Below are 19,160 nucleotides of genomic sequence, written 5' to 3'. Positions count from 1 at the left end.
CCCGAGTGAATCACCTCTCTTCCCCTCATTGACACTGCCTCAACTCCCGAGTAAATCACCTCCCTCCCCCTCACTGAAACTGCCTCAACCCCCGAGTGAATCACCTCCGTCCCTCCCCCTCTCTCACTGACACTGCCTCAACTCCCGAGTAAATCACCTCCCTCCTCCTCACTGCCTGATACTGCCTCAACTCCCGAGTAAATCACCTCCCTCCCCCTCACTGACACTGCGTCAACTCCCGAGTGAATCACCTCCCTCCTCCTCACTGACATTGCCTCAACACTCGCGAGTAAATCACCTCCCTCCTCCTCAATGACTCACACTGCGTCAACTCCCGAGTAAATCACCTCACTGCTCCTCACTAACACTGCCTCAACTCCTGAGTAAATCACCTCCCTCCCCCTCACTGAAACTGCCTCAACCCCCGAGTAAATCAACTTCCTCCCCCTCACGGAAACTGCCTCAACTCCCGAGTAAATCACCTCCCTCCTGCTCACTGACTGACACTGCCTCAACTCCCTAGTGAATCACTCCCTCCCCCTCACTCACTCACACTGCCTCACTGGAGTAAATCACCCCCCTCCTCAATCACTGACACTGACTCAACTCCCGAGTAAATTACCTCCCTCCTCCTCTCTGACACTGCCTCAACTCCCGAGTGAATCACCTCCCTCCTCCTCAATGACTCACACTGCCTCAACTCTCGAGTAAATCACCTCATTCCTCCTCACTGACACTGCCTCAACTCCAGAGTGAATCACCTCCCTCCCCCTCACTGAAACTGCCTCAACCCCCGAGAAAATCACCTCCCTCCTCCTCACTCACTGACACTGCCTCACTGGAGTAAATCACCTCCCTCCCCCACACTGACACTGCCTCAACTCCCGAGTGAATCACCTCCCTCCTCCTCAATGACTCACACTGCCTCAACGCCCGAGTAAATCGCCTCCCTCCTCCTCACTTCACTGACACTGCCTCAACTCCCGAGTAAATCACCTCCCTCCTCCTCACTTCACTGACACTGCCTCAACTCCCGAGTAAATCACCTCCCTCCTCCTCACTTCACTGACACTGCCTCAACTCCCGAGTGAATCACCTCCCTCCCCCTCACTGCCTCAACTCGCGAGTGAATCTCCTCCCTCCTCCTCAATGACTCACACTGCCTCAACTCCAGAGTGAATCACCTCCCTCCCCCTCATTGACTGTAACTGCATCAACACCCGAGAATATCATCTCCCTCCTCATCAATGACTCACACTGCCTCAACTCCCGAGTAAATCACCTCATTGCTCCTCACTGACACTGCCTCAACTCCAGAGTAAATCACCTCCCTCCTCCTCACTGACACTGCCTCAACTCCCAAGTAAATCACCTCCCTCCTCCTCACTCACTAACTACGACAACTCCCGAGTAAATCACCTCCCTCCTCCTCAATGACTCACACTGCCTCAACGCCCGAGTAAATCACCTCATTCCTCCTTACTCACTGACACTGCCTCAACTCCCGAGTGAATCACCTCCCTCCTCAATGACTCACACTGCCTCAACGCCCGAGTAAATCACCTCATCCCTCCTCACTGACACTGCCTCAACTCCCGAGTAAATCACCTCCCTCCCCCTCACTGACGCTGCCTCAACTCCCGAGTAAATCACCTCCCTCCTCCCCACCCACGAACTGCGACAACTCCCGAGTAAATCACCTCTCTCTTCCTCACTGTCGCTGCCTCAACTCCCTCCTCCTCACTCACTGACAATGCAGCAACTCCCGAGTGAATCACCTCTCTCCCCCTCACTGACATTGCCTCAACTCCCGAGTGAATCACCTCTCTCTTCCTCACTGACACTGCATCAACTCCCGAGTGAATCACCTCCCTCCCCCTCACTCACTGACGCTGCCTCAACTCCCCAGTAAATCACCTCCCTCCTCCCCACTCACTAACTGCGACAACTCCCGAGTAAATCACCTCCCTCCTCCTCACTCACTGACACTGCCTCAACTCCCGAGGAAATCACCTCCCTCCTCCTCACTGACACTGCCTCAACTCCCGAGTAAATCACCTCTCTCCTCCTCACCGACGCTGCCTCAACTCCCGAGTGAATCACCTCTCTCTTCCTCACTGTCGCTGCCTCAACTCCCTCCTCCTCACTCACTGACACTACATCAACTCCCGAGTGAATCACCTCTCTCCCCCTCACTGACATTGCCTCAACTCCCGAGTGAATCACCTCTCTCTTCCTCACTGACACTGCATCAACTCCCGAGTGAATCACCTCTCTCCCCCTCACTGACATTGCCTCAACTCCCGAGTGAATCACCTCTCTCTTCCTCACTGACACTGCATCAACTCTCGAGTGAATCACCTCCCTCCCCCTCACTCACTGAAACTGCCACAACCCCCGAATAAATCGCCTCCCTCCCCCTCACTGACTGACACTGCCTCAAACCCGAGTAAATCACCTCCCTCCCCCTCACTCACTGACACTGCCTCAACTCCCGAGTAAATCACCTCCCTCCACATCACTGACTGAAACTGCCTCAACCCCCGAGTAAATCACCTCTCTCCCCCTCACTCACTCACTGACACTGCCTCAACTCCAGAGTAAATCACCTCCCTCCTCCTCACTGACTGCCTCAACTCCAGAGTAAATCACCTCCCTCCCCCTCACTGACTGCCTCAACTCCAGAGTAAATCACATCCCTCCCCCTCACTGACTGCCTCAACTCCAGAGTAAATCACCTCCCTCCCCCTCACTGACTGCCTCAACCCGAGTAAATCACCTCCCTCCCCCTCACTGCCTCAACTCGAGTAAATCACTTCCCTCCCCCACACTGACTGCCTCAACTCGAGTAAATCACCTCCCTCCCCCTCACTGACTGCCTCAACTCCAGAGTAAATCACCTCCCTCCCCCTCACTGACTGCCTCAACTCCAGAGTAAATCACCTCCCACCCCCTCACTGACTGCCTCAACTCCAGAGTAAATCACCTCCCTCCCCCTCACTGACTGCCTCCACTCCAGAGTAAATCACCTCCCTCCCCCTCACTGACTGCCTCAACTCCAGAGTAAATCACCTCCCTCCCCCTCACTGACTGACACTGCCTCAACTCCCGAGTAAATCACCTCCCTCCCCCTCACTCACTGACACTGCCTCAACTCCCGAGTAAATCACCTCCCTCCACATCACTGACTGAAACTGCCTCAACCCCCGAGTAAATCACCTCTCTCCCCCTCACTCACTCACTGACACTGCCTCAACTCCAGAGTAAATCACCTCCCTCCTCCTCACTGACTGCCTCAACTCCAGAGTAAATCACCTCCCTCCCCCTCACTGACTGCCTCAACTCCAGAGTAAATCACATCCCTCCCCCTCACTGACTGCCTCAACTCCAGAGTAAATCACCTCCCTCCCCCTCACTGACTGCCTCAACCCGAGTAAATCACCTCCCTCCCCCTCACTGCCTCAACTCGAGTAAATCACTTCCCTCCCCCACACTGACTGCCTCAACTCGAGTAAATCACCTCCCTCCCCCTCACTGACTGCCTCAACTCCAGAGTAAATCACCTCCCTCCCCCTCACTGACTGCCTCAACTCCAGAGTAAATCACCTCCCTCCCCCTCACTGACTGCCTCCACTCCAGAGTAAATCACCTCCCTCCCCCTCACTGACTGCCTCAACTCCAGAGTAAATCACCTCCCTCCCCCTCACTGACTGACACTGCGTCAACTCCCGAGTGAATCAACTCCCTCCTCCTCACTGACACTGCCTCAACTCCCGAGTAAATCACCTCCCTCCCCCTCGCTGACTGACACTGCGTCAACTCCCGAGTGAATCAACTCCCTCCTCCTCACTGACATTGACTCAACACCCGAGTGAATCACCTCCCTCCCCCACACTGACATTGCCTCAACTCCCGAGTGAATCAACGCCCTCCTCCTCACTGACATTGACTCAACTCCCGAGTGAATCACCTCCCTCCTCCTCACTCACGGACATTGCCTCAACTCCCAAGTGAATCATCTCCCTCCCCCTCACTGACATTGCCTCAACTCCCGAGTGAATCACCTCCAACCCCCTCACTGACAATGCCTCAACTCCCGAGTAAATCACCTCCCTCTCCCTCACTCACGGACACTGCCTCAACTCCCGAGTAGATCACCTCCCTCCCCCTCACTCACTGACATGGCCTCACTTGAGTAAATCACCTCCCTCACCCTCACGGACACTGCCTCAACTCCCGAGTAAATCACCTCCCTCTCCCTCACTGACTGAAACTGCCTCAACTCCTGAGTTAATCATCTCCCTCCCCCTCACTGAATGACACTGCCTCAAACCCGAGTGAATCACCTCCCTTCTCCTCACTCACTGACTGCCTCAACTCCCGAGTGAATCACCTCCCTCCCTCTCACTCATTGACACTGCCTCAACGCCCGGGTAAATCACCTCCCTCCTCCTCACTGACAATGCTTCAACTACCGCGTAATTCACCTCCCTTCCCCTCACACACTGACACTGCCTCAATGCCCGAGTGAATCACCTCGCTCCTCCTCACTGAAACTGCCTAAACGCCCGAGTAAATCACCTCCCTCCTCCTCACTGAAACTGCCTAAACTCCCGAGTGTATCACCTCCCTCCCCCTCACTGACATTGACTCAACTCCCGAGTGAATCACCTCCCTCCTCCTCATTGACACTGCCTCAACTCCCGAGTAAATCACCTCCCTCCTCCTCACTCACGGACACTGCCTCAACTACCGAGTGAAACACCTCCCTCCACCTCACTCACACTGCCTCAACTCCCGAGTAAATCACCTCCCTCCCCCTCACTGACTGACACTGCGTCAACTCCCGAGTGAATCAACTCCCTCCTCCTCACTGACATTGACTCAACACCCGAGTGAATCACCTCCCTCCCCCTCACTGACATTGCCTCAACTCCCGAGTGAATCAACGCCCTCCTCCTCACTGACATTGACTCAACTCCCGAGTGAATCACCTCCCTCCTCCTCACTCACGGACATTGCCTCAACTCCCAAGTGAATCATCTCCCTCCCCCTCACTGACATTGCCTCAACTCCCGAGTGAATCACCTCCAACCCCCTCACTGACAATGCCTCAACTCCCGAGTAAATCACCTCCCTCTCCCTCACTCACGGACACTGCCTCAACTCCCGAGTAGATCACCTCCCTCCCCCTCACTCACTGACATGGCCTCACTTGAGTAAATCACCTCCCTCACCCTCACGGACACTGCCTCAACTCCCGAGTAAATCACCTCCCTCTCCCTCACTGACTGAAACTGCCTCAACTCCTGAGTTAATCATCTCCCTCCCCCTCACTGAATGACACTGCCTCAAACCCGAGTGAATCACCTCCCTTCTCCTCACTCACTGACTGCCTCAACTCCCGAGTGAATCACCTCCCTCCCTCTCACTGACAATGCTTCAACTACCGCGTAATTCACCTCCCTTCCCCTCACACACTGACACTGCCTCAATGCCCGAGTGAATCACCTCGCTCCTCCTCACTGAAACTGCCGAAACGCCCGAGTAAATCACCTCCCTCCTCCTCACTGAAACTGCCTAAACTCCCGAGTGTATCACCTCCCTCCCCCTCACTGACATTGACTCAACTCCCGAGTGAATCACCTCCCTCCTCCTCATTGACACTGCCTCAACTCCCGAGTAAATCACCTCCCTCCTCCTCACTCACGGACACTGCCTCAACTACCGAGTGAAACACCTCCCTCCCCCTCACTCACACTGCCTCAACTCCGGAATAAATTACCTCCCTCCCCCTCACTGACTGACACTGCCTCAACTCCCGAGTGAATCACCTCCCATCCCCTCACGGACACTGCCTCAACTCCCGAGTGAATCCCCTCTCTCCCCCTCACTGACACTGCCTCAACACCCGAGTGAATCACCTCCCTCCCCCTCACTCACACTGCCTCAACTCCCGAGTAAATCACGTCCCTCCCCCTCACTCACTGACACTGCCTCAACACCCGAGTAAATCACCACCGTCCCCCTCACTGACTGACACTGCCTCAACTCCCGAGTAAATCACCTCCCTCCTCCTCACTGCCTGACACTGCCTCAACTCCCGAGTGAATCAACTCCCTCCTCCTCACTGACACTGCCTCAACTCCCGAGTAAATCACCTCCCGACCCCTCACTGACTGACACTGCCTCAACTCCCGGGTAAATCACCTGCCTCCTCCGCACTGACACTGCCTCAACTCCCGAGTGAATCACCTCCCTCCTCCTCACTGCCTGACACTGCCGCAACTCCCGAGTGAATCAACTCCCTCCTCCGCACTGACACTGCCTCAACTCCCGAGTGAATCACCTCCCACCCCCTCACTGACACTGCCTCAACTCCCGAGTGATTCACCTCCCTCCCCCTCACTGACACTGCCTCAACTCCCGAGTGAATCACCTCCCTTCTCCTCACTCACTGACCGCCTCAACTCCCGAGTGAATCACCTCCCTCCCTCTCACTCATTGACACTGCCTCAACGCCCGAGTAAATCACCTCCCTCCTCCTCACACACTGACACTGCCTCAACGCCAGAGTGAATCACCTCTCTTCCCCTCACTGAAACTGCCTAAACTCCCGAGTGAATCACCTCCCTCCCCCTCACTGACACTACCTCAACTCCCGAGTGAATCACCTCCCTCCTACTCAATGACTCACACTGCCTCAACTCCCGAGTGAATCACCTCCCTCCTCCTCATTGACACTGCCTCAACTCCCGAGTAAATCACCTCCCTCCTCCTCACTCACGGACACTGCCTCAACTCCCGAGTGAATCACCTCCCTCCCCCTCACTGAAACTGCCTCAACTCCCGATGAATCACCTCCCTCCTACTCAATGACTCACACTGCCTCAACGCACGAGTAAATCACCTCACTGACACAGCCTCAACTCCCGAGTGTATCACATCCCTCCCCCTCACTGACTGACACTGCCTCAACTCCCTGATGAATCACCTCCCTCCCCCTCACTCACACTGCCTCAACTCCCGAGTAAATCACCTCCCTCCTCCTCACTGACACTGCCTCAACTCCCGAGTAAATCACCTCCCTCCTCCTCACTGCCTGACACTGCGTCAACTCCCGAGTGAATCAACTCCCTCCTCTTCACTGACATTGCCTCAACTCCCAAGTGAATCATCTCCCTCCCCCTCATTGACATTGCCTCAACTCCCAAGTGAATCAACTCCCTCCTCCTCACTGACATTGACTAAACTAACGAGTGAATCACCTCCCTCCTCCTCACTCACGGACACTGCCTCAACTCCCAAGTAAATCACCTGCCTCCTCCTCAATGACTCACACTGCCTCAAATCCCGAAAAAAATCACCTCATTCCTCCTCACTGACACGGCCTCAACCCCCGAGTAAATCACCTCCCTCCCCCTCACTCGCGCACACTGCCTCAACTCCCGAGTGAATCACCTCCAACCCCCTCACTGACAATGCCTCAACTCCCGAGTAAATCACCTCCCTCTCCCTCACTCACGGACACTGCCTCAACTCCCGAGTAGATCACCTCCCTCCCCCTCACTCTGACACTGCCTCAACACCCGAGTGAATCACCTCTCTCCCCCTCACTGACACTGCCTCAACAACCGAGTGAATCACCTCCGTCCCTCCCCCTCACTCACTGACACTGCCTCAACTCCCGAGTAAATCACCTCCCTCCTCCTCAATGACTCACACTGCCTCAACTCCCGAGTAAATCACCTCCCGCCTCCTCACTGACACTGCCTCAACTCCCGTGTGAATCACCTCCCTCCCCCTCACTGACATTGCCTCAACTCCCGAGTGAATCACCTCCCTCCCCCTCACTCACGGACACTGCCTCAACTCCCGAGTAAATCACCTCCCTCCTCCTCACTGATGCTGCCTCAACTCCCGAGTGAAGCACCTCTCTCCCCCTCACTGACACTGCCTCAACTCCCGAGTGAATCAGCTCCCCCCTCCTCACTCACTGACACTGCCTCACTCGAGTAAATCACCTCCCTTCCCCACACTGACACTGCCTCAACTCCCGAGTGAATCACCTCCCTCCCCCTCACTGGCGCTGCCTCAACTCCCGAGTAAATCACCTCCCTCCCCATCACTGACACTGACTCAACTCCCGAATAAATCACCTCCCTCCCCCTCACTGACGCTGCCTCAACTCACGAGTGAATCACCTCTCTCCCCCTCACTGACACTGCCTCAACTCCCGAGTGAATCAGCTCCCTCCTCCTCACTCACTGACACTGCCTCAACTCCCGAGTGAATCACCTCCCTCCCCATCACTGACACTGCCTCAACTCCCGAGTGAATCACCTCTCTCCCCCTCATTGACACTGCCTCAACTCCCGAGTAAATCACCTCCCTCCCCCTCACTGAAACTGCCTCAACCCCCGAGTGAATCACCTCCGTCCCTCCCCCTCTCTCACTGACACTGCCTCAACTCCCGAGTAAATCACCTCCCTCCTCCTCACTGCCTGATACTGCCTCAACTCCCGAGTAAATCACCTCCCTCCCCCTCACTGACACTGCGTCAACTCCCGAGTGAATCACCTCCCTCCTCCTCACTGACATTGCCTCAACACTCGCGAGTAAATCACCTCCCTCCTCCTCAATGACTCACACTGCGTCAACTCCCGAGTAAATCACCTCACTGCTCCTCACTAACACTGCCTCAACTCCTGAGTAAATCACCTTCCTCCCCCTCACGGAAACTGCCTCAACTCCCGAGTAAATCACCTCCCTCCTGCTCACTGACTGACACTGCCTCAACTCCCTAGTGAATCACTCCCTCCCCCTCACTCACTCACACTGCCTCACTGGAGTAAATCACCCCCCTCCTCAATCACTGACACTGACTCAACTCCCGAGTAAATTACCTCCCTCCTCCTCTCTGACACTGCCTCAACTCCCGAGTGAATCACCTCCCTCCTCCTCAATGACTCACACTGCCTCAACTCTCGAGTAAATCACCTCATTCCTCCTCACTGACACTGCCTCAACTCCAGAGTGAATCACCTCCCTCCCCCTTACTGAAACTGCCTCAACCCCTGAGAAAATCACCTCCCTCCTCCTCACTCACTGACACTGCCTCACTGGAGTAAATCACCTCCCTCCCCCACACTGACACTGCCTCAACTCCCGAGTGAATCACCTCCCTCCTCCTCAATGACTCACACTGCCTCAACGCCCGAGTAAATCGCCTCCCTCCTCCTCACTTCACTGACACTGCCTCAACTCCCGAGTAAATCACCTCCCTCCTCCTCACTTCACTGACACTGCCTCAACTCCCGAGTAAATCACCTCCCTCCTCCTCACTCACTGACTGCCTCAACTCCCGAGTGAATCACCTCCCTCCCCCTCACTGCCTCAACTCGCGAGTGAATCTCCTCCCTCCTCCTCAATGACTCACACTGCCTCAACTCCAGAGTGAATCACCTCCCTCCCCCTCATTGACTGTAACTGCATCAACACCCGAGTATATCATCTCCCTCCTCATCAATGACTCACACTGCCTCAACTCCCGAGTAAATCACCTCATTGCTCCTCAATGACACTGCCTCAACTCCAGAGTAAATCACCTCCCTCCTCCTCACTGACACTGCCTCAACTCCCAAGTAAATCACCTCCCTCCTCCTCACTCACTAACTACGACAACTCCCGAGTAAATCACCTCCCTCCTCCTCAATGACTCACACTGCCTCAACGCCCGAGTAAATCACCTCATTCCTCCTCACTGACACTGCCTCAACTCCCGAGGAAATCACCTCCCTCCTCCTTACTCACTGACACTGCCTCAACTCCCGAGTGAATCACCTCCCTCCTCAATGACTCACACTGCCTCAACGCCCGAGTAAATCACCTCATCCCTCCTCACTGACACTGCCTCAACTCCCGAGTAAATCACCTCCCTCCCCCTCACTGACGCTGCCTCAACTCCCGAGTAAATCACCTCCCTCCTCCCCACCCACTAACTGCGACAACTCCCGAGTAAATCACCTCTCTCTTCCTCACTGTCGCTGCCTCAACTCCCTCCTCCTCACTCACTGACAATGCAGCAACTCCCGAGTGAATCACCTCTCTCCCCCTCACTGACATTGCCTCAACTCCCGAGTGAATCACCTCTCTCTTCCTCACTGACACTGCATCAACTCCCGAGTGAATCACCTCCCTCCCCCTCACTCACTAACGCTGCCTCAACTCCCCAGTAAATCACCTCCCTCCTCCCCACTCACTAACTGCGACAACTCCCGAGTAAATCACCTCCCTCCTCCCCACTCACTAACTGCGACAACTCCCGAGTAAATCACCTCCCTCCTCCTCACTCACTGACACTGCCTCAACTCCCGAGGAAATCACCTCCCTCCTCACTCACTGACACTGCATCAACTCCCGAGTGAATCACCTCTCTCCCCCTCACTGACATTGCCTCAACTCCCGAGTGAATCACCTCTCTCTTCCTCACTGACACTGCATCAACTCCCGAGTGAATCACCTCTCTCCCCCTCACTGACATTGCCTCAACTCCCGAGTGAATCACCTCTCTCTTCCTCACTGACACTGCATCAACTCCCGAGTGAATCACCTCTCTCCCCCTCACTGACATTGCCTCAACTCCCGAGTGAATCACCTCTCTCTTCCTCACTGACACTGCATCAACTCCCGAGTGAATCACCTCCCTCCCCCTCACTCACTGAAACTGCCACAACCCCCGAATAAATCGCCTCCCTCCCCCTCACTGACTGACACTGCCTCAACTCCCGAGTAAATCACCTCCCTCCCCCTCACTCACTGACACTGCCACAACTCCAGAGTAAATCACCTCCCTCCTCCTCACTGACTGCCTCAACTCCAGAGTAAATCACCTCCCTCCCCCTCACTGACTGCCTCAACTCCAGAGTAAATCACATCCCTCCCCCTCACTGACTGCCTCAACTCCAGAGTAAATCACCTCCCTCCCCCTCACTGACTGCCTCAACCCGAGTAAATCACCTCCCTCCCCCTCACTGCCTCAACTCGAGTAAATCACGTCCCTCCTCCTCACTGACTGCCTCAACTCCAGAGTAAATCACCTCCCTCCCCCTCACTGACTGCCTCAACTCCAGAGTAAATCACATCCCTCCCCCTCACTGACTGCCTCAACTCCAGAGTAAATCACCTCCCTCCCCCTCACTGACTGCCTCAACTCCAGAGTAAATCACCTCCCTCCCCCTCACTGACTGCCTCAACTCCAGAGTAAATCACCTCCCTCCCCCTCACTGACTGCCTCCACTCCAGAGTAAATCACCTCCCTCCCCCTCACTGACTGACACTGCCTCAACTCCCGAGTAAATCACCTCCCTCCCCCTCACTCACTGACACTGCCTCAACTCCCGAGTAAATCACCTCCCTCCACATCACTGACTGAAACTGCCTCAACCCCCGAGTAAATCACCTCCCTCCCCATCACTGACACTGCCTCAACTCCCGAGTGAATCACCTCTCTCCCCCTCATTGACACTGCCTCAACTCCCGAGTAAATCACCTCCCTCCCCCTCACTGAAACTGCCTCAACCCCCGAGTAAATCACCTTCCTCCCCCTCACGGAAACTGCCTCAACTCCCGAGTAAATCACCTCCCTCCTGCTCACTGACTGACACTGCCTCAACTCCCTAGTGAATCACTCCCTCCCCCTCACTCACTCACACTGCCTCACTGGAGTAAATCACCCCCCTCCTCAATCACTGACACTGACTCAACTCCCGAGTAAATTACCTCCCTCCTCCTCTCTGACACTGCCTCAACTCCCGAGTGAATCACCTCCCTCCTCCTCAATGACTCACACTGCCTCAACTCTCGAGTAAATCACCTCATTCCTCCTCACTGACACTGCCTCAACTCCAGAGTGAATCACCTCCCTCCCCCTTACTGAAACTGCCTCAACCCCCGAGAAAATCACCTCCCTCCTCCTCACTCACTGACACTGCCTCACTGGAGTAAATCACCTCCCTCCCCCACACTGACACTGCCTCAACTCCCGAGTGAATCACCTCCCTCCTCCTCAATGACTCACACTGCCTCAACGCCCGAGTAAATCGCCTCCCTCCTCCTCACTTCACTGACACTGCCTCAACTCCCGAGTAAATCACCTCCCTCCTCCTCACTTCACTGACACTGCCTCAACTCCCGAGTAAATCACCTCCCTCCTCCTCACTCACTGACTGCCTCAACTCCCGAGTGAATCACCTCCCTCCCCCTCACTGCCTCAACTCGCGAGTGAATCTCCTCCTCCTCCTCAATGACTCACACTGCCTCAACTCCAGAGTGAATCACCTCCCTCCCCCTCATTGACTGTAACTGCATCAACACCCGAGTATATCATCTCCCTCCTCATCAATGACTCACACTGCCTCAACTCCCGAGTAAATCACCTCATTGCTCCTCACTGACACTGCCTCAACTCCAGAGTAAATCACCTCCCTCCTCCTCACTGACACTGCCTCAACTCCCAAGTAAATCACCTCCCTCCTCCTCACTCACTAACTACGACAACTCCCGAGTAAATCACCTCCCTCCTCCTCAATGACTCACACTGCCTCAACGCCCGAGTAAATCACCTCATTCCTCCTCACTGACACTGCCTCAACTCCCGAGGAAATCACCTCCCTCCTCCTTACTCACTGACAATGCCTCAACTCCCGAGTGAATCACCTCCCTCCTCAATGACTCACACTGCCTCAACGCCCGAGTAAATCACCTCATCCCTCCTCACTGACACTGCCTCAACTCCCGAGTAAATCACCTCCCTCCCCCTCATTGACGCTGCCTCAACTCCCGAGTAAATCACCTCCCTCCTCCCCACCCACTAACTGCGACAACTCCCGAGTAAATCACCTCTCTCTTCCTCACTGTCGCTGCCTCAACTCCCTCCTCCTCACTCACTGACAATGCAGCAACTCCCGAGTGAATCACCTCTCTCCCCCTCACTGACATTGCCTCAACTCCCGAGTGAATCACCTCTCTCTTCCTCACTGACACTGCATCAACTCCCGAGTGAATCACCTCCCTCCCCCTCACTCAACGACGCTGCCTCAACTCCCCAGTAAATCACCTCCCTCCTCCCCACTCACTAACTGCGACAACTCCCGAGTAAATCACCTCCCTCCTCCCCACTCACTAACTGCGACAACTCCCGAGTAAATCACCTCCCTCCTCCTCACTCACTGACACTGCCTCAACTCCTGAGGAAATCACCTCCCTCCTCCTCACTGACACTGCCTCAACTCCCGAGTAAATCACCTCTCTCCTCCTCACCGACGCTGCCTCAACTCCCGAGTGAATCACCTCTCTCTTCCTCACTGTCGCTGCCTCAACTCCCTCCTCCTCACTCACTGACACTGCATCAACTCCCGAGTGAATCACCTCTCTCCCCCTCATTGACATTGCCTCAACTCCCGAGTGAATCACCTCTCTCTTCCTCACTGACACTGCATCAACTCCCGAGTGAATCACCTCCCTCCCCCTCACTCACTGAAACTGCCACAACCCCCGAATAAATCGCCTCCCTCCCCCTCACTGACTGACACTGCCTCAACTCCCGAGTAAATCACCTCCCTCCCCCTCACTGACTGACACTGCCTCAACTCCCGAGTAAATCACCTCCCTCCCCCTCACTCACTGACACTGCATCAACTCCCGAGTGAATCACCTCCCTCCCCCTCACTCACTGAAACTGCCACAACCCCCGAATAAATCACCTCCCTCCACATCACTGACTGAAACTGCCTCAACCCCCGAGTAAATCACCTCTCTCCCCCTCACTCACTCACTGACACTGCCTCAACTCCAGAGTAAATCACCTCCCTCCACATCACTGACTGAAACTGCCTCAACCCCCGAGTAAATCACCTCTCTCCCCCTCACTCACTCACTGACACTGCCTCAACTCCAGAGTAAATCACCTCCCTCCTCCTCACTGACTGCCTCAACTCCAGAGTAAATCACCTCCCTCCCCCTCACTGACTGCCTCAACTCCAGAGTAAATCACATCCCTCCCCCTCACTGACTGCCTCAACTCCAGAGTAAATCACCTCCCTCCCCCTCACTGACTGCCTCAACCCGAGTAAATCACCTCCCTCCCCCTCACTGCCTCAACTCGAGTAAATCACGTCCCTCCTCCTCACTGACTGCCTCAACTCCAGAGTAAATCACCTCCCTCCCCCTCACTGACTGCCTCAACTCCAGAGTAAATCACATCCCTCCCCCTCACTGACTGCCTCAACTCCAGAGTAAATCACCTCCCTCCCCCTCACTGACTGCCTCAACTCCAGAGTAAATCACCTCCCTCCCCCTCACTGACTGCCTCAACTCCAGAGTAAATCACCTCCCTCCCCCTCACTGACTGCCTCAACTCCAGAGTAAATCACCTCCCTCCCCCTCACTGACTGCCTCCACTCCAGAGTAAATCACCTCCCTCCCCCTCACTGACTGCCTCAACTCCAGAGTAAATCACCTCCCTCCCCCTCACTGACTGACACTGCCTCAACTCCCGAGTAAATCACCTCCCTCCCCCTCACTCACTGACACTGCCTCAACTCCCGAGTAAATCACCTCCCTCCACATCACTGACTGAAACTGCCTCAACCCCCGAGTAAATCACCTCTCTCCCCCTCACTCACTCACTGACACTGCCTCAACTCCAGAGTAAATCACCTCCCTCCTCCTCACTGACTGCCTCAACTCCAGAGTAAACCACCTCCCTCCCCCTCACTGACTGCCTCAACTCCAGAGTAAATCACATCCCTCCCCCTCACTGACTGCCTCAACTCCAGAGTAAATCACCTCCCTCCCCCTCACTGACTGCCTCAACCCGAGTAAATCACCTCCCTCCCCCTCACTGCCTCAACTCGAGTAAATCACTTCCCTCCCCCACACTGACTGCCTCAACTCGAGTAAATCACCTCCCTCCCCCTCACTGACTGCCTCAACTCCAGAGTAAATCACCTCCCTCCCCCTCACTGACTGCCTCAACTCCAGAGTAAATCACCTCCCTCCCCCTCACTGACTGCCTCCACTCCAGAGTAAATCACCTCCCCCCCCTCACTGACTGCCTCAACTCCAGAGTAAATCACCTCCCTCCCCCTCACTCACTGACACTGCCTCAACTCCCGAGTAAATCATCTCCCTCCATCTCACTGAAACTGCCTCAACCCCCGAGTAAATCGCCTCCCTCCCCCTCGCTCACTGACACTGCCTCAACTCATGAGTAAATAACCTCCCTCTCCCTCACTGACTGAACCTGCCTCAACTCCCGAGTAAATCACCTCCCTCCACATCACTGACTGAAACTGCCTCAACCCCCGAGTAAATCAGCTCTCTCCTCCTCACTCACTCAGACACTGCCTCAACTCCAGAGTAAATCACCTCCCTACCCCTCACTGACTGCCTCAACTCCAGAGTAAATCACCTCCCTCCCCCTCACTGACTGCCTCCACTCCAGAGTAAATCACCTCCCTCCCCCTCACTGACTGCCTCAACTCCAGAGTAAATCACCTCCCTCTCCCTCACTGACTGCCTCAACTCGAGTAAATCACTTCCCTCCCCCTCACTGACTGCCTCCACTCCAGAGTAAATCACCTCCCTCCCCCTCACTGACTGCCTCAACTCCAGAGTAAATCACCTCCCTCCCCCTCACTCACTGACACTGCCTCAACTCCCGAGTAAATCATCTCCCTCCATCTCACTGAAATTGCCTCAACCCCCGAGTAAATCGCCTCCCTCCCCCTCACTCACTGACACTGCCTCAACTCCCGAGTAAATAACCTCCCTCTCCCTCACTGACTGAACCTGCCTCAACTCCCGAGTAAATCACCTCCCTCCACATCACTGACTGAAACTGCCTCAACCCCCGAGTAAATCAGCTCTCTCCTCCTCACTCACTCAGACACTGCCTCAACTCCAGAGTAAATCACCTCCCTACCCCTCACTGACTGCCTCAACTCCAGAGTAAATCACCTCCCTCCCCCTCACTGACTGCCTTCACTCCAGAGTAAATCACCTCCCTCCCCCTCACTGACTGCCTCAACTCCAGAGTAAATCACCTCCCTCTCCCTCACTGACTGCCTCAACTCGAGTAAATCACCTCCCTCCCCCTCACTGACTGCCTCCACTCCAGAGAAAATCACCTCCCTCCCCCTCACTGACTGCCTCCACTCCAGAGTAAATCACCTCCCTCTCCCTCCCCCTCACTGACTGCCTCAACTCCCGAGTGAATCACCTCCCTCCTCCTCAATGACTCACACTGCCTCAACTCCCGAGTGAATCACCTCATTCCTCCTCTGACACTGCCTCAACTCCCGAGTGAATCACCTCCCTCCTCCTCACTGACGCTGCCTCAACTCCCGAGTAAATCACCTCTCTCCTCCTCACCGACGCTGCCTCAACTCCCGAGTGAATCACCTCCCTCCCCCTCACTGACATTGCCTCAACTCCCGAGTGAATCACCTCTCTCTTCCTCACTGACGCTGCCTCAACTCCCGAGTGAATCACCTCTCTCTTCCTCACTGACGCTGCCTCAACTCCCGAGTGAATCACCTCTCTCCCCCTCACTCACTGACACTGCCTCAACTCCCGAGTAAATAATCTTCCTCCATCTCACTGAAACTGCCTCAACCCCCGAGTAAATCGCCTCCCTCCCCCTCACTGACTGACACTGCCTCAACCCCCGAGTAAATCACCTCCCACCCCCTCACTCACTGACACTGCCTCAACCCCCGAGTAAATCACCTCCCTCCCCCTCACTCACTGACACTGCCTCAACTCCAGAGTAAATCACCTCCCTCCTCCTCACTGACTGCCTCAACTCCAGAATAAATCACCTCCCTCCCCCTCACTCACTGACTGCCTCAACTCCAGAATAAATCACCTCCCTCCCCCTCACTGACTGCCTCAACTCCAGAGTAAATCACCTCCCTCCCCCTCACTGACTGCCTCAACTCCAGAGTAAATTGCAGAAAATACGGAAGTATGGGGTTGAAGGTGATTTAGAGCTTTGGATCAGAAATTGGCTAGCTGAAAGAAGACAGAGGGTGGTGGTTGATGGCAAATGTTCATCCTGGAGTTTAGTTACTAGTGGTGTACCGCAAGGATCTGTTTTGGGGCCATTGCTGTTTGTCATTTTTATAAATGACCTGGAAGAGGGTGTAGAAGGGTGGGTTAGTAAATTTGCAGATGACACGAAGGTCGGTGGAGTTGTGGATAGTGTCGAAGGGTGTTGTAGGGTACAGAGGGACATAGATAGGCTGCAGAGCTGGGCTGAGAGATGGCAAATGGAGTTTAATGCGGAGAAGTGTGAGGTGATTCACTTTGGAAGGAGTAACAGGAATGCAGAGTACTGGGCTAATGGGAAGATTCTTGGTAGTGTAGATGAACAGAGAGATCTTGGTGTCCAGGTACATAAATCCCTGAAAGTTGCTACCCAGGTTAATAGGGCTGTTAAGAAGGCATATGGTGTGTTAGCTTTTATTAGTAGGGGGATCGAGTTTCGGAGCCACGATGTCATGCTGCAGCTGTACAAAACTCTGGTGAGGCCGCACCTGGAGTATTGCGTGCAGTTCTGGTCACCGCATTATAGGAAGGATGTGGAAGCTATGGAAAGGGTGCAGAGGAGATTTACTAGGATGTTGCCTGGTATGGAGGGAAGGTCTTACGAGGAAAGGCTGAGGGACTTGGGGTTGTTTTCGTTAGAGAGAAGGAGGAGGAGAGGTGACTTAATAGAGACATACAAGATAATCAGAGGGTTAGATAGGGTGGATAGTGAGAGTCTTTTTCCTCGGATGAGGATGGCAAACACGAGGGGACATAGCTTTAAGTTGAGGGGTGATAGATATAGGACAGATGTCAGAGGTAGTTTCTTTACTCAGAGAGTAGTAGGGGCGTGGAACGCCCTGCCTGCAACAGTAGTAGACTCGCCAACTTTAAGGGCATTTAAGTGGTCATTGGATAGACATATGGATGAAAATGGAATAGTGTAGGTCAGATGGTTTCACAGGTCGGCGCAACATCGAGGGCCGAAGGGCCTGTACTGCGCTGTAATGTTCTAATTCTAATTCTAATTCTAAATCACCTCCCTCCCCCTCACTGACTGCCTCAACCCGAGTAAATCACCTCCCTCCCCCACACTGACTGCCTCAACTCCAGTAAATCACCTCCCTCCCCCTCACTGACTGCCTCCACTCCAGAGTAAATCACCTCCCTCCCCCTCACTGACTGCCTCAACTCCAGAGTAAATCACCTCCCTCCCCCTCACTGACTGCCTCAACTCCAGAGTAAATCACCTCCCTCCCCCTCACTCACTGACACTGCCTCAACTCCCGAGTAAATCATCTCCCTCCATCTCACTGAAACTGCCTCAACTCCCGAGTAAATCACCTCCCTCCCCCTCACTCACTGACACTGCCTCAACTCCCGAGTAAATAACCTCCCTCCCCCTCACTGACTGCTTCAACTCCAGAGTAAATCACCTCCCTCTCCCTCACTGACTGCCTCCACTCCAGAGTAAATCACCTCACTCAAAGCCAACTTACCTCAGTTTTCATCCCGCCATCACCAATACATTTATCTTGAAACTTCGAATCGCTCGGTCCGACTCCGAGAGGCTGCAGCAGAGACAGGGAAGCAACTCACTCACTCACTCTCACTCCCTCACAAGAGGAGTGCCTTCACTCCGGAGTAGGAGGTGGCCACACTCTTGTGTGTTTTCTAGTTAATTATTTCCAGCAGGAAGCTGTGTCAGAGCCGGCCTCTCCTCACTCCACTCAGCACTCACTTACTGAAACCTCTGCCGGGACAATCGGAGTGTTTGCAGAGTCAGTGTGAAAGCAGAGAGGGTGGGACAATCCCACATTCCAGCCCCTCTTCACTCAGTTGAGATCAGCCCAGGGTCAGGGTGCTTGCAGTTCCATTTACTCAATATCTCTGGGCAAGGCACAGAGTCTCCGCCTCGAACTCACTGCTGTGTCAGCTGAGGATAGCATCAGCGGCTGTGCTGCCCTCCAGGGTGGAATGTCCATTTACAATCGGCCCCGGCAGGAGCCAGTTGTCGGCAGGGAAACAAGACCACAGCCCCACAGAACCCGGTCAAACAGCTGTCCGAG

At 54.7% G+C, this 19,160-nt stretch overlaps 1 protein-coding gene across 1 annotated transcript in view; it reads right to left on the bottom strand.

Moving 5' to 3' along the window:
• The window catches only part of LOC137347548 (retinoic acid receptor RXR-alpha-A), a 319,476-nt gene extending 300,675 nt beyond the window's left edge, over positions 1-18,801 (bottom strand). Inside the window, exon 1 of the mRNA XM_068012022.1 lies at positions 18,591-18,801. The gene's annotated coding sequence lies outside the window, so the exon portion shown is untranslated. The remainder of the gene's footprint in view (positions 1-18,590) is intronic.
• Between the last annotated feature and the right edge of the window lie 359 nt (positions 18,802-19,160).

The sequence above is a fragment of the Heterodontus francisci genome, chromosome 32, assembly GCF_036365525.1.
Source record: "Heterodontus francisci isolate sHetFra1 chromosome 32, sHetFra1.hap1, whole genome shotgun sequence".
NCBI lineage: Eukaryota > Metazoa > Chordata > Chondrichthyes > Heterodontiformes > Heterodontidae > Heterodontus > Heterodontus francisci.
The sequence above is the reverse complement of the archived record's forward strand: the minus strand, read 5'-3'. Positions and strand labels throughout refer to the sequence as shown.